At 35.8% G+C, this 13,194-nt stretch overlaps 1 protein-coding gene across 2 annotated transcripts in view; it reads left to right on the forward strand.

Annotated features, from left to right (window-relative positions):
* Positions 1 to 1,515: 1,515 nt before the first annotated feature.
* ASCC3 (activating signal cointegrator 1 complex subunit 3) overlaps positions 1,516 to 13,194 on the forward strand; it is a 323,207-nt gene continuing 311,528 nt past the window's right edge. Inside the window, exon 1 of one of the 2 annotated variants that reach the window (XM_003769315.4) lies at positions 1,516 to 1,941. The gene's annotated coding sequence lies outside the window, so the exon portion shown is untranslated. The remainder of the gene's footprint in view (positions 1,942 to 13,194) is intronic. The other variant, XM_023503135.2, reaches the window with a different exon arrangement.

Raw genomic sequence — 13,194 nt, forward strand, 5'->3', positions numbered from 1 at the left:
AAAAAAACAACCCAAGATTACAAAGGAAACCAATTGTTATGAAATAAAGATGTACTTTTGGTGGTGTTCTTTTTCCAAAACACAGCCAGGTGATAAAAGTTCAGATCTTTTATTGTGTTCTTCAATATAACCCGGTTAGCCCAGAGGCCTATCTCTCTGCTTGGTTCCAAGAGAGCCGCCCGAATGTACTCCAGCCAGCACCAAGGTAGAAGATATGATGAATCTCTCTTACCTCGGAGATAGGCCTTGTAGGCTTTCTTACAGGGTGCTCCTCTCCGACTCTCCAACCCCTGGGAATGTTCCCAAGTAAAACTCAAGCTCTAAGAGCTTCCTGTATATATATGATCTCCCAAAGGTTAACTCCTCCTTCTGGAGAGAGAGGGATTCTGGGTTATCTCCCAGAGTGCTCTCTGGCCCTAAGGAAGGTGTGAATTTGGATATCTCATACTAAGCCCTGCATTCTCCCAAATGTGTGAACTCCATTGAGTACTTTGATACTTATGAACTCTCTAAAGGTGTGAACACAAGCATCGTTTCTATCAGTTGTACTTAGTACCTTGTTTCAAGTTCTGGCCCAAAATATCTCCTTCTAAGATCAAATCAATCATATTGAACCATGCCAAATTAGATAATTATTGTCTCTTATCAACTCCAATGGCTTAACAGTTTGTAAAGATTCCAACATACTTCCCCCCACCCCCTCACCAAAGTTCATGGGACATTCTGAAAATTCTCCACACTCTTGGAGAGAGAAGATAGTTAAAAATCAGGTTAAAAAATTCCTATTTAGACCTCACTGAGGTCTCTCCCAACTCTTTATGTATGATTTTAAGTAGTTCACTGGAGCAAATTACAGTTAATTACTTGGAAAAGCCTTGTGAGTAACCTGTATTGTAAACCATAAGGTCATAAATGAGTTAGGGCCCAAAGAATATGTAGCCCATTTATTTTTCAATGTTTGCCTAAATAGAAGACACCTGGATTCCCTTATTTGATTTTTGCTATTTATTTCAATTGAAAAATAGTTAGAAAATCCATCTATTGTAAACAGTTGGAAACTGGGAGTAATTTAATACACAAATAAAATCTAAGTCTCATTATGAAAAGTTTTGAACTCAAGGATCCCCGGGGGCCACATTTTGAATGAAAACCGCAATTTTAGCGCAATTCTTATCCGTACAAAAATCCTCCCTAATTAATAAGAACTCAGGCCGAGCACTTTAAGGTTTATAAAGGCCAGTGCGGAGAAAGGTCAGGGAGAAAAAGTTAAGAGATTGGAAGCTCCTTGAGGGTAGTGATGGCAGGGAGGTCTTTAGGGCTTGGCTCTGCCTGCACCCGGCTGCTACCGCGAAGAAGAGACCGAGTCTGGATAGTTCACGAGAAGAGAAACACACACGCAAGCGCACAAGCCATAAAATCTTCCCCGGCCCTTCCCCACGCTCTGAAGGCGTGCGCGCACGCGTACAGACGCGGCCCCCGGGGAACGCGCGCGTTCTTTCTCCCACGAAACGCTTCACTCCATCCCCCACCCTCCGGACAACTTTTCTTCTTCCTTTATTATTCCTCCCTCCCACTTCCTCCCCCTGCTGACTCGGGCTCCGGCCTCGGAGGCCGCAAAGCCCGACTTGGGCCGAACGTGCGAGCCGACGTGCCGACGTTAACACGTCGATGCGTACGCTGTGCCGGCTTCGGAGTGTTCCTCCTGGGCCCCGGCGCCCTCCTTCCCTCTTAATCCCCCTTCTCAGTGTGGTCTATCAGTTAGTTTGTACGTCTGCGCCGGCGTCTGTGATATCGCCGGCAGCCGTCAGCCTGATTGACCGAGGGAGGCCGAATCTCGGGATCCCTCTCGGACTCAAGAGACGGTCGGACTGCCGTTTGTCCTCCACGCCAGACGTGGAGATCGACTTGGAGAGGCAAAGCATAGAGAGGAACGCGCATTAGGTAGGAGATGGAGCTTTGAGAAAACGTGGGAGCCCCGGCTGGCCGGGAGGTGCGGAGGGAGAGCTACGAAACCAGGAAGTTGGGCACGGCTGGGGGCCAGAGAGGCTGGACTCAACCCTTGGGGGGGGATGGGGAGGGGAGTTTCTGCTTGCCGGTGTGCCGCCCTCCCTTCTAAGCCCCGAGCTAGCTCTTCCTCGGAATTCAGACCTGAGCTTGAGCTGTCAGTCGTCTTTTCCCCTTCTACCCCACCCCCTGGGGTCCCTTGAGTAGAAACCTCTGGTCACCCGAAACTTGTGCAGATGGAAGAGCCAGGCTGGGAGCAGGAGCGAGGGGCGCTGGGGGCAGGAAGGGAGTCCTTAGTGAAAACCTGACTGTCGGTGCCCCAGGTGTGTCCGTCCCAGCCTTGTGCAGTTAGGGGAGTTTTTATTCCAAGCTTGTGTTTGGGTGGTTTCTGTTGGAAAACGAAACTTGTTACGTTGGTTGTGCTTGAGCCCGAAACATATTTTCTGGTACAGGTATTAGTAATGAATGGGAGGAGGGTAGGTATTAGTGAAGAAACATTGTACCTAAGAACAACTTTCTAGGGAACTTAAAAGTTAAAGATGTGTAGGTTTTCATTATGTATGTAATTGGAATATTGCCACAGCGGAATCTATAGGAGGGAAATTTAATGAACTTCATTTTAATGACAGCCCATTTGCCTAGATTTTTTTCTTTCTGTTGAAGTGAAAACTAACAAGTAGCGTCTTGATTTATTTTCATTGAGAACTAAACAGCAATATTCTTTTTTTGGGTACTGTGCTGAGTTTGTTGATGCAATATAAAGGATAGCGCATTTTCATTTCACAGTAGAAATCAGTTTCACTTGAAAGAAGAGCGACCTATTTTACTCCAAGTTCATGTTGTGTTGATGCTACTACCAGATTTCATGAAAATGAAAAGCACATTTCAGATTTTAAAGATACTAAGATATTACTCTTAAGCATTAATATTAATAACTCCCCCCCTACTCTTACTATTTTTTTTCCCTTGCTGTGCTTTATGTTTGGGACAAATATATATATTTTTAATAGCCTTTTATTTACAGGTTATATGCATGGGTAACTTTACAGCATTAACAATTGCCAAACCTCTTGTTCCAATTTTTCACCTCTTACCCCCCCCCCCTCCCCTAGATGGCAGGATGACCAGTAGATGTTAAATACATTAAAATATAAATTAGATACACAATGAGTATACATGACCAAACTGTTATTTTGCTGTACAAAAAGAATCAGACTCTGAATTATTGTACAATTAGCTTGTGAAGGAAATCAAAAATGCAGGTGGGCATAAATATAGGGATTGGGAGTTCAATGTAATGGTTTTTAGTCATCTCCCAGAGTTCTTTTTCTGGGCATAGCTAGCTCAGTTCATTACTGCTCTATTAGAAATGATTTGGTTGATCTCGTTGCTGAGGATGGCCTGATCCATCAGAACTGGTCATCATCTAGTATTGTTGTTGAAGTATATAATGATCTCCTGGTCCTGCTCATTTCACTCAGCATCAGTTCGTGTAAGTCTTTCCAGGCCTTTCTGAAATCATCCTGTTGGTCATTTCTTACAGAACAGTAATATTCCATAATATTCATATACCACAATTTATTCAGCCATTCTCCAACTGATGGACATCCATTCAGTTTCCAGTTTCTAGCCACTACAAAAAGGGCTGCTACAAACATTCGTGCACATACAGGTCCCTTTCCCTTTTTTTATAATCTCTTTGGGATATAATCCCAGTAGTAACACTGCTGGATCAAAGGGTATGCACAGTTTGATAACTTTTTGAGCATAGTTCCAAACTACTCTCCAAAATGGCTGGATTCATTCACAACTCCACCAACAATGCATCAATGTGTTTGGGACAAATATTAATGATGCTGTCCCGGAAAAATTATTTTTTTTGGAATAACAGTATAATAAAGGACTGGACTTGAAGTCGGATCTGGATTCACAGTCTTCTAACTCTTAGTAGCTCCCTGACCATGAACAAGTCACTTACTTTGTGAGAGTTTTGATTTCTTCCTCTATTGAATAATAATACTAATAACAATGCCTATATTACATGGACATTGGTAGACTTCAGTGAGATTTTGTATGTAAAGAAAACTTTACAAAACGATATATTAATCTTTTTTTAGGCCAGAGTTCTTGACATTTTTTCTCTGTCAAGAACTACATTGTAAGACTGTGGTCTCACAATAACGCTTTAAAATAATTGAAGAAAATGATAAATAATAGGAAGAAATTAGTGAAAATATATTTTTTTCTCCATCCAAACCCATAGATCCCAGGTTAAAAAACTCCTATTCTAGACAAATTCTGGACCTACAGATACCTATTTATCTACTTTTTGCTCCCACTTTTCCAAGTATTTCCTCTTCTTTCTGGAGTCTTATTTTCAATTTCGATTCTTTTTTTGAGGTTGAAAATCTGACATAAATTCATTGACTTAATAGGTGGCCAAAATATTTGTTCTTTCTGTAATATTAAATTTCTAGTGTGTGTTCTTAACTACCGTTAGATGAAGAAAACACTAAAATGTCTCATCTGGTCTTGTAACTAGAGATAGATATGGAAAAGATTTCCTGTGTAATGTGGAATTTCAGCCAGATCTTGAAGAAAAATAGAGAAAGACAATACATGGATTCCAGGTAATAATATATTGATTGGAGTTGAGAATAAGAGCAAGTAGACGAAGGTAGCTGGATTGTAGAGTATATGAAAGAATGGTGGGGAGAAAAGGAATAGGCCACATTGTAAAGAACTTTACTTGATAAATAGAGAACTTTATATTTGATCCTGGCACTAATGGGGACCCACCGGGGTTTATTGAGTGCAGGATTATATAGTTATAATTGAGGAAATCATTTTGATAACAAATAGAGGAATCACTGAAGTATGCAGGACCAAACAAGTATAATAGTTCTTAGCTTTCAGTTAGATAGGAAATCTCAAGTTGATTAAATTGTTTGCAGTATGTAACATTATTTCCCTGTTGCATTTAAAGTAATTACTGCAGGGATTGCCCTCAGTTAGTGTCTTTGAGGCTTTACTTATTATGGAATTGCTTCTTATCTTGGAAATTAATTTTTTGTATTCACAAGCCCCTTCCACTTAGTTTCAGTTCTTATTTGCTTATTGAAAGTAACATTTTCTTGTTCATGAACTTAACATTCATTTTAGTTAATTAGTTGGGAAAGTTGAGAAAAAATTGCTTGGCATATTGTAGTCACTTAATAAAATGCTCATTGATTACATAATGACAAAGATGTGTTAGCTATTTAAGAAAATATTTGAATTTTAAAGAAACATGACTTTGACATTGCTGTACTATTTTAAATTACATGAGAATTTCTAATAACCAGAGCAGAAACAATTATGAGATATACTGTTTGATCTCCTTGATATTTGTTCCTAATAATATTTGCTATAGGTAGAGAGGGAACTAATGTAATGCATTAGTGGTCATATGTTTATATTATACATAGCTGATAGTATATTTTAAGTTGTTTTTTTAAAATCAACAGGATGTATATATGAAGCTCTAATTTTAATAAAGGCATCCATTTTTGAATTATGAGCATATGGAAAAAAAAAAAAGTCAAGTTCTTTGCTTTTGGGATAGCTTTGCTGATATTTATTAAATGAAATAACATAGGACCCTAGGATTATAGACTTAGATTTGGTCATCTTGAGCATATTACAGTTGAGGAAATTGTGGACCAAAATGATTGACTGGAAACGATTTGAACCCAAATCTCTGACTCCAAATCTAGTCTTTCTAAATCTACCAAGCTGTTTTACCATGTAGATTCTGACATTCCAAAGTTTATATGGGTAAATTTATCTGAACATTTAGCTCTGTCACAGTTGAACAGAATAGCTTTAAAAATAAATTCTTATTCATATCTTTTGTTTACACATTACTTATATTTACTAGTATTTCCTTTATTCCTTTCCAGAAAACCATCTCTTACATCAAATAAAAATGAAAAACAATTTCAATAAAAATAAGCATTTATTTTCTCTCCTTACCATTTTCTAAGTCCCCCAACTCCTAATTTGCCAGCAAAGAGGGGAACCCTTTTGACATATATGCATAGTCAAGCAAACATAACAAAATGTGTTTTATTCTATATATTTAGTAAATCACATGTCAGGCAGCAGTTAGCATTTTTCATTATTGATCTTCTGAAATCATAGTTGGCCTATGTCTTAGAGTGTCTACGTTGTTCATTTTTACAATGCTGTTATAATGTAAATTGTTTTATTGGTTATGCTCTCTTCTCTGTGAATCAGTTTATCCAAGTTTCCCCAGGAATCAACCTTAATTGCTACTTAATTTATGGGCATTATTAATTAAGAGTGGACCAGAAGGTCTCTTTAGTCAAATTTGAGCACTCATGCCTAGTTTCTTGTACCCTTGTTGGGGAATAATTCTTCAGACACACTTTAATAAGACACATACAAGGGCAAAATGGCACAGAAAGTACAGAAACAAAACAGTATTGAGATAGAAAAGCCAACTTCATAGACATTGATGGGGTAGTAGAGTAATGTAGACAGTATGGGGAAAAGAATGGAAAAGTGGAATGGCATGAGACAGTCCTTTACATAATCATAGAGTAGAGTTGGGAGCACTAGAGCAGCGTGGAGAACATAACGGATTGTCTACTGAAATAAAGACATGAAGGAGGATTTAGTAGTAAATTAAGAATAGAGAGCTTAATTGAAATAGGCAATAGGGTACGTACACACCGCCCGGCACTCTCCTCGATAAAGTAACCTTCAATACCTAATTAGAATATGTCAAAAAGAGGAGAAAAGTCTTAACATGGTAAGTGTACTAGAAAGTGCACTTGGACAATCAATTGGACAATTGGACAATTTTAGGAAATAGAAGTGTGCTTGAGGGACAGGAGTTTGGTGTCTCATTTTTGTGAGGTTTTGATGGGGGATAGACTTATCAGTGTTACTTTGTATTTAGTTGATTAACATAACCACATCAACTCAAAAGTTATCAACATTTGGTGATCTACCACTCTTACTGTGGGTGTGTAGAAGGTAGCTGAGGCTTACTGACCATGTGACTTTTAGATGATTTGAGACAGTTTGCTGGTAACTGTTAAGGTTTTTTACAGTGGGATTCCCCTTTACTATTCCTGCTATTGTTTCTTTATACTGGCTACTTATGAACTTATCTTTTACTAACTAGAAGGGTAACTAGGTGGTCAGGGGAACCAGAACAAGATTCATTCATTCATTCTTTCTTTCTTTCTATCTATCTATTACAGCACTATAGCATTCCATTACATTCATATAGAGTCACTTGTTCAGTCATTTGCCAATTGATGGGTATCCTTTTAGTTTCTAGTTCTTTTCTACCACAGTGAAGTTTCTATAATTAGTTTTTTGTGGGATCTTTTGCTTTTTCTTTGGTCTTGGAGTATTAGTTTAATAATGATATCTCTGGGTAATGATAATAATTTAGCAAGTATTTATATAGTGCTTTAAGAATTACCAAAGGCTTTATGTGTGTTCTCTCATTTAATCCTCACAATGACTCAGTGAGATGGGTACTATTATTATTATAATACCTATTTTACAGATGGGAAAAATGAGGCACAAAAAGTTAAGTAAGTTACCTGTTGTCACATACTTAATAAGTATTAGAGACAGGATTTGAACTCATGTCTTCCTGACTCCAAGTCTAGTGCTTTAATCCACTGTGCTACTTAGCTCCTTTCAGAAAGTCAATGTTGGTACATGTGTACAGTTTAGCACCTTTTGGGACACAATTCTAAATTCTTTTCCATAATGATTAGATCAATTCATTTTCACCAATAGTGCATTAATGTGCCTATTTTTCCATAGCCCCTCTAACTTTTGCCATTTTCCTTTTTTAAAAAATCAGTTTTGTCAAACTGATAGGTATGAATTGTAACCTCAGATTGTTTCAATTTTGTTTTCTAAGATTGTTATCTAATTTTAATGATTTTCTACGTTTTTATGTGGTTATAGATAACTAATTATTTTCCTTTCCTTTTCCTATTCTTGACAGCTTATCATTTGTATGGCTCTTATAAATAAATTTGAGTTAATTCCTAATGTATTGTAGAAATAAGGTCTTGCTATAAAGACAATTTTCCCCCGATTTAATTGTTTTTATTCTAAATCTTAGCTGCATTGGTTTTGTTTATAAAAGAATGACATTTTGGTTTTATATAATCAAAATTGTTCATTTTATAATCTGATATCTTCTTTATCCCTTTTTTGGTCATGAATTCTTCCTTTGTCAATCTGAAGATAATTCCTTTCTTCTCTAATTTGTTTATGATATGACCTTTTACATCTATCTCATTTAGAGGAAAGGGTAGTCATGTGGATATATGTTAAGAAGTGAGTGAAATAAAGCAGAGTAGGCAGATAAGAGGCAGATTATAATTGATCTTAAATTTCAGAGTAATTGGAATTATTTTGGATGTGTACGTGAAAAGAGAAGGGGAAGGAAAGAAAGGAGAGGAGTGATTCAGAAATGTAGACATGGAGAAATAGGAAAAATTGAACATCATATTAGTGGAAGAAATAATTGATTGGGAATAAAAACATGTCCTAGCTCTGGCAAATCATTTACCCTTTTGGGGACTTAGTTCTGTAATGGTGCCATTAAGGCATGTAGAGGGAAGGTAATTGGATTTGAGATACTGACAGGACATTAGGCATGGATACTTAGTAAACAGTTGGAAATGAATTGGATGTCAAGAGGGAGAAATCAGGGCTAGATATGTAGATTTGGGAATTCTTGATCTAGAGTAATAATTGATTGAATTCTTGGGAGTGAATGAGACTCTTGGAAGAGAGAAGCAGCTGGATGGGATCAGGAAAGATCTCATGTGGGAAGTGACTCTTTGGTTAAGATTTGAAAAAGTTAGCAATTAGAAGTTGAATTGATGGTAAGCAGAGCTTGGAGGAAAAAAAATAGACCATCAGTAAAATATTCAAAAATACAGAGAAAGCAAAGAAGTTTGGAAGGGGCATAAATGGTGATTTTGTTATTGCTTTGTAAAATGAATCACGTTTTGAGGCCACCCGGATGTAGAAAAAATGGGTAGAACTTTGCTTTATTCTTTTTAATAATTGCATAAGCTCAAATGTTTTGAAAATGGGTATTTCACGTATTGCTTTGATTTAGTTGGTACTTGACTAAAACTGACAAAAAGGAAGGAAAAACTAAGCGAAATATAACTGATCACTTAATGGTTCTAAATAGTTGTTGGCCTTCCTTCTTGAAGATGACCATGATATCAGGAAGGAGAATTAAGATGAGATAGGACTATGCAAAGTCTCTAGCCAAACTCTCCTCCAGTTATCTGGGTTCAGGGGCAAGATATAGATCAGGACGACTAGATGTGGTTTTGAATCTAAACTGGTTTTGAAAAAAAAGAGAAGTGAAAAACAATAGATGTTTATAGAATGCCACTCATTGTTACTGTTCTAGTTATCTGTTAGGATCGATCCATGTATGAAATTTGCATAAATTTTCACAAATATATTTAGCATTTTTATTGAATTAAAAAAAGCAATATTTCATTATTTAACAAGAAGTTTCATTTAGTAAAAAGTTAAAACATTGTATGGCAGAAAGAAAACTAGATTTGGAGTTGAGACGTGATTTTGAAATCTTTTTTTGATGCTATTTGTGTGACCATAAGTTAAGTTAATAACTTTTCTGAGCCTTGTTGTCCTCATCTTTAAAATAAGGGTGATAATAGTTGTTGTATTTACTTTACAGGATTGTTATAAGGATGAGATAATATATAAAAAGTGATTTATAAACCTTAAAGTACCCGTTATTATTATTCTTTCTCCCTCATCATGAATTATTTTTTTAAAACTACAAGTAAGGTTCATTTACTTTTATTAAAACAACAACAACACCACCACCACCAACAACCAACTGTGGAACAGCTAGATGGTGTAGTAGATAGAGCATTGGGCCTGAAGTCAGGAGGACCTGAGTTCAAATTTGGCATATAACAACACTTCCTGGCTGATTCTGGGCAAGTCACTCAACTCCAATTGCTCTCCTTACCCCCCAGTCTGTTCTATACTTAGACATTAAAAAATAGCATTTTCATATATGAAGCAGATCATAAAAGATGATTTTATATATAAAGCTGCAAATTTCTATAGTTTGCTTTTTTTTTTAAATACCTAACAAATTTAATGTTAATTTCAAAACTGTTATCTGTGTTTCCTTATGAACTTCTGTTATTTTCTGTGTATGTTATTTTAAATACTTCATTAACTTTTTTTCCCCCTTTTTCTTTTCTTCTTTTTGGCAACTTAAGTAGTCTCTTTCCTTTTCCCAAATGCTGCTCACTTATATTGGGGGGAAAAAAAGAATAGGAACTTCTTGGAGTCTTTATGCTTATCTCTAAAACATTTTCCCCACTTTATTGAGTAGGTAGACTTCTCCCTGAGCATGTTTCTTCATAATTATAAGTGGTGTCTCTTTTACTTCCTTATGTTTTGACTTAACTACTTCTAAACTTTTGGCTTTTAAAAATATTAGCTAGTATTTATATTTCACTTGTGTTCCCAGGTACTGGCTTAGGGGCTTTACAGATAGTTAACTCATTTGACCTTTCAACATCCCTCTGGAGTAGGTATTATTATTATTTCCATTTTACAGTTGAAGTAATTGAGGCAAATAGAAGTTGACTTGCCCAAAGTCACGTAGCTAGTAAACCAATAATCTGAATCTGGATTTGGACTCAGAACTTCCTTACTTCAGACTTAGCAGTTGATGGACCCCTTACTTAGCTGTTGATAAAATTTTAAGAAATTAGGGGTTCTTCTGAAACAATACAGTGAATGGTCATGTTTGTTGAAGATATCAGAGTGGATTAGATACAGAACCACGCATTTATCAGACAAGGTCAATTTACCCATTTGTTTTATTGGACTTTGTACAAAGGAGGATTCCATGGAAATTAGGGTGGGAAGTCATTAGGACATGAGAATAATAATAACTCCCCCCTCAACAAAAAGAAAGCATCAATAAAATCTTAGAAAAATAAAAAATGTCTAGTGTTAAAATGAAGAGCTATCCCTGGTAGAAAATTGAGTAAAAAAAAAATTCAAAGTAATTGAGGTTACAGACCATTATTTTTAAAATGATCAGTGAGAGCCTTTTTTTTTTTTTTTTTTTTTTTAAAGATTTATGCATTAGGTCATGAGTTAGTCCAGAGAACTTCTTATCCCTTTCCAAATTCTAGATTTTGTTTTTGTAATCACAAAGAAAGCAAAGTTTTTAGCCTATTTTGAATATCATCCCCACCCTCACTCTTCATTAAAGCACTCATAAGATATATAAATTACATAATAATGTCATTGGGGAAAAACAAGATGCACTTTTGGAAATTTTTATGCCTTATTATTTTCCACTTCAGTTCTGATATAGTTCACTTTTTAAAATGATAGTTTCATCCTAATTGGTATTTAGTTGTGATATTTCTGGCTTCTGTTTTTAAGAAATCTACATGGTTTTTATTTTTGATTTCTTGAAATATGGTATCAAAACTTTTTTTTTTGTCATTAATGAGTGAATAAGTGAATGAAGCATCTATTAAAACTTACTGTGTGTAAAGCACTTTGATAAATACTGGGGATATGAATAGTAAAGTAAGATAGTCCCTATTCTCAAGGAGCTTAAATTATAATTACCATATAATAATAATTTAGGAATTATAACAACCACATTTTAGATAAAAAGGTCCTATGTTTCTTAGGGGTATAACAGCAAAGCACTGGATAATACCTCTTTAATGTTATTTTTACTAATAAAATCATCAGTTTCTGATGTTGAACCATTTAACTGTGCCAAGGATTTGGGTGACCCTCCTGGGTCTTTAGTAGATATGGCTGTAACATCTGCAAGAACAGTTGTCAGGCTTTGTCTCCACAAGGATATCTTCCTAGAATGACCACTATGCTCATTGTGCTGAAAGCATTGCTATTCCAAAGACTCTTAATCCTAGATATGATTTTCTAGTAGTTCAGTAATTCTTAGGTTGTCTCTCCTTGATCTGTTTGGAGTTTTTTTTCCCCTTCTTTTAATTTTGTTTTAATTTTTTTGTTGTTTCATTGAGTTTTTTCTTGCTTTTGGCCTATTTTTGCTTTCAGGACTTTTAATTCTTGAGTGAGTTTTAAAAATTCTCTTTGTCATTCTTTTCTCTCTAATGATCTATATGATTTATATATTTCTATATGATTTATATATTTCTCTCTAATGATCTAATGATTTATATATTTCATTCTCCCCTCCCCCCCAAGTCCTACTCTGGATTTCTTCTCCTGCATTTTCCATTTAGGTATTTTTTCATTCAGTACAAGGTATTTTTTCATTGTATCCTGATTTTTCTTCTCTTTACTAATAGTTTCAGAGTGTTACACAGGAGCTTCTATATTTGTGTTAAACTCCTTTACTCTTGGCTAGTATAGGCAGACCCTATTTATTTCTGAGTATGGTTACTAAGACCCCAACTTCTGTTGTTATTTCAGGCTCATATTGCCTAGATATTGGATTGGGAATGGGCTACACTGATGCTGTTTTGAGCCTGTCTGTTTCTGTACATAAGGCTTCGTAGCTTCCCTGTGTAAGGTTCTGAGCTTCTCTGTGCTGTGTTCTCAGAGTCTGTTTTCTTCTGTGGGATTGGGCTGCTTTGGACTGTCTCCTTCCTTGGCTCATCTCCATTAAAGACTTCTGCAATATTCTGACAGTTATTTTTTATATTCCTTGTTTGGATTGAGGAGTTTATAAGTGATTCTTTTTTGGCTTTCTTTATCACTGTTCCTTTTGTTTCATTTTTAGAGCTTTTTTGGGATGTTTATAAGGGGCCTAGTTTAAGTCCTAAAGTGCAAGCGTTTCTCTACACTCTCTTTAGTTATTTAAAAGTTCCTTTATAAGGAATTTTTTAAAACTCCTTTTAAAAACCTTTTAAGGATTTTCTGTAATAGCCTTTGCATTAATTGTACACATGCATACTTTGAACATATTCACTTCAGCACTGGTGATACCTTTTGTTTAGCTAAGGAATTTAGTAAACTTTTTCAGATTAGAATACTGATTTTTTTCTAATGAGAAAGCTATATTCTAGGAAAAGATAACTTGAGGAAGAAAAAGATAGAATCCAAATTGTATTTGGA

The sequence above is a fragment of the Sarcophilus harrisii genome, chromosome 4 (genome assembly GCF_902635505.1).
Source record: "Sarcophilus harrisii chromosome 4, mSarHar1.11, whole genome shotgun sequence".
NCBI lineage: Eukaryota > Metazoa > Chordata > Mammalia > Dasyuromorphia > Dasyuridae > Sarcophilus > Sarcophilus harrisii.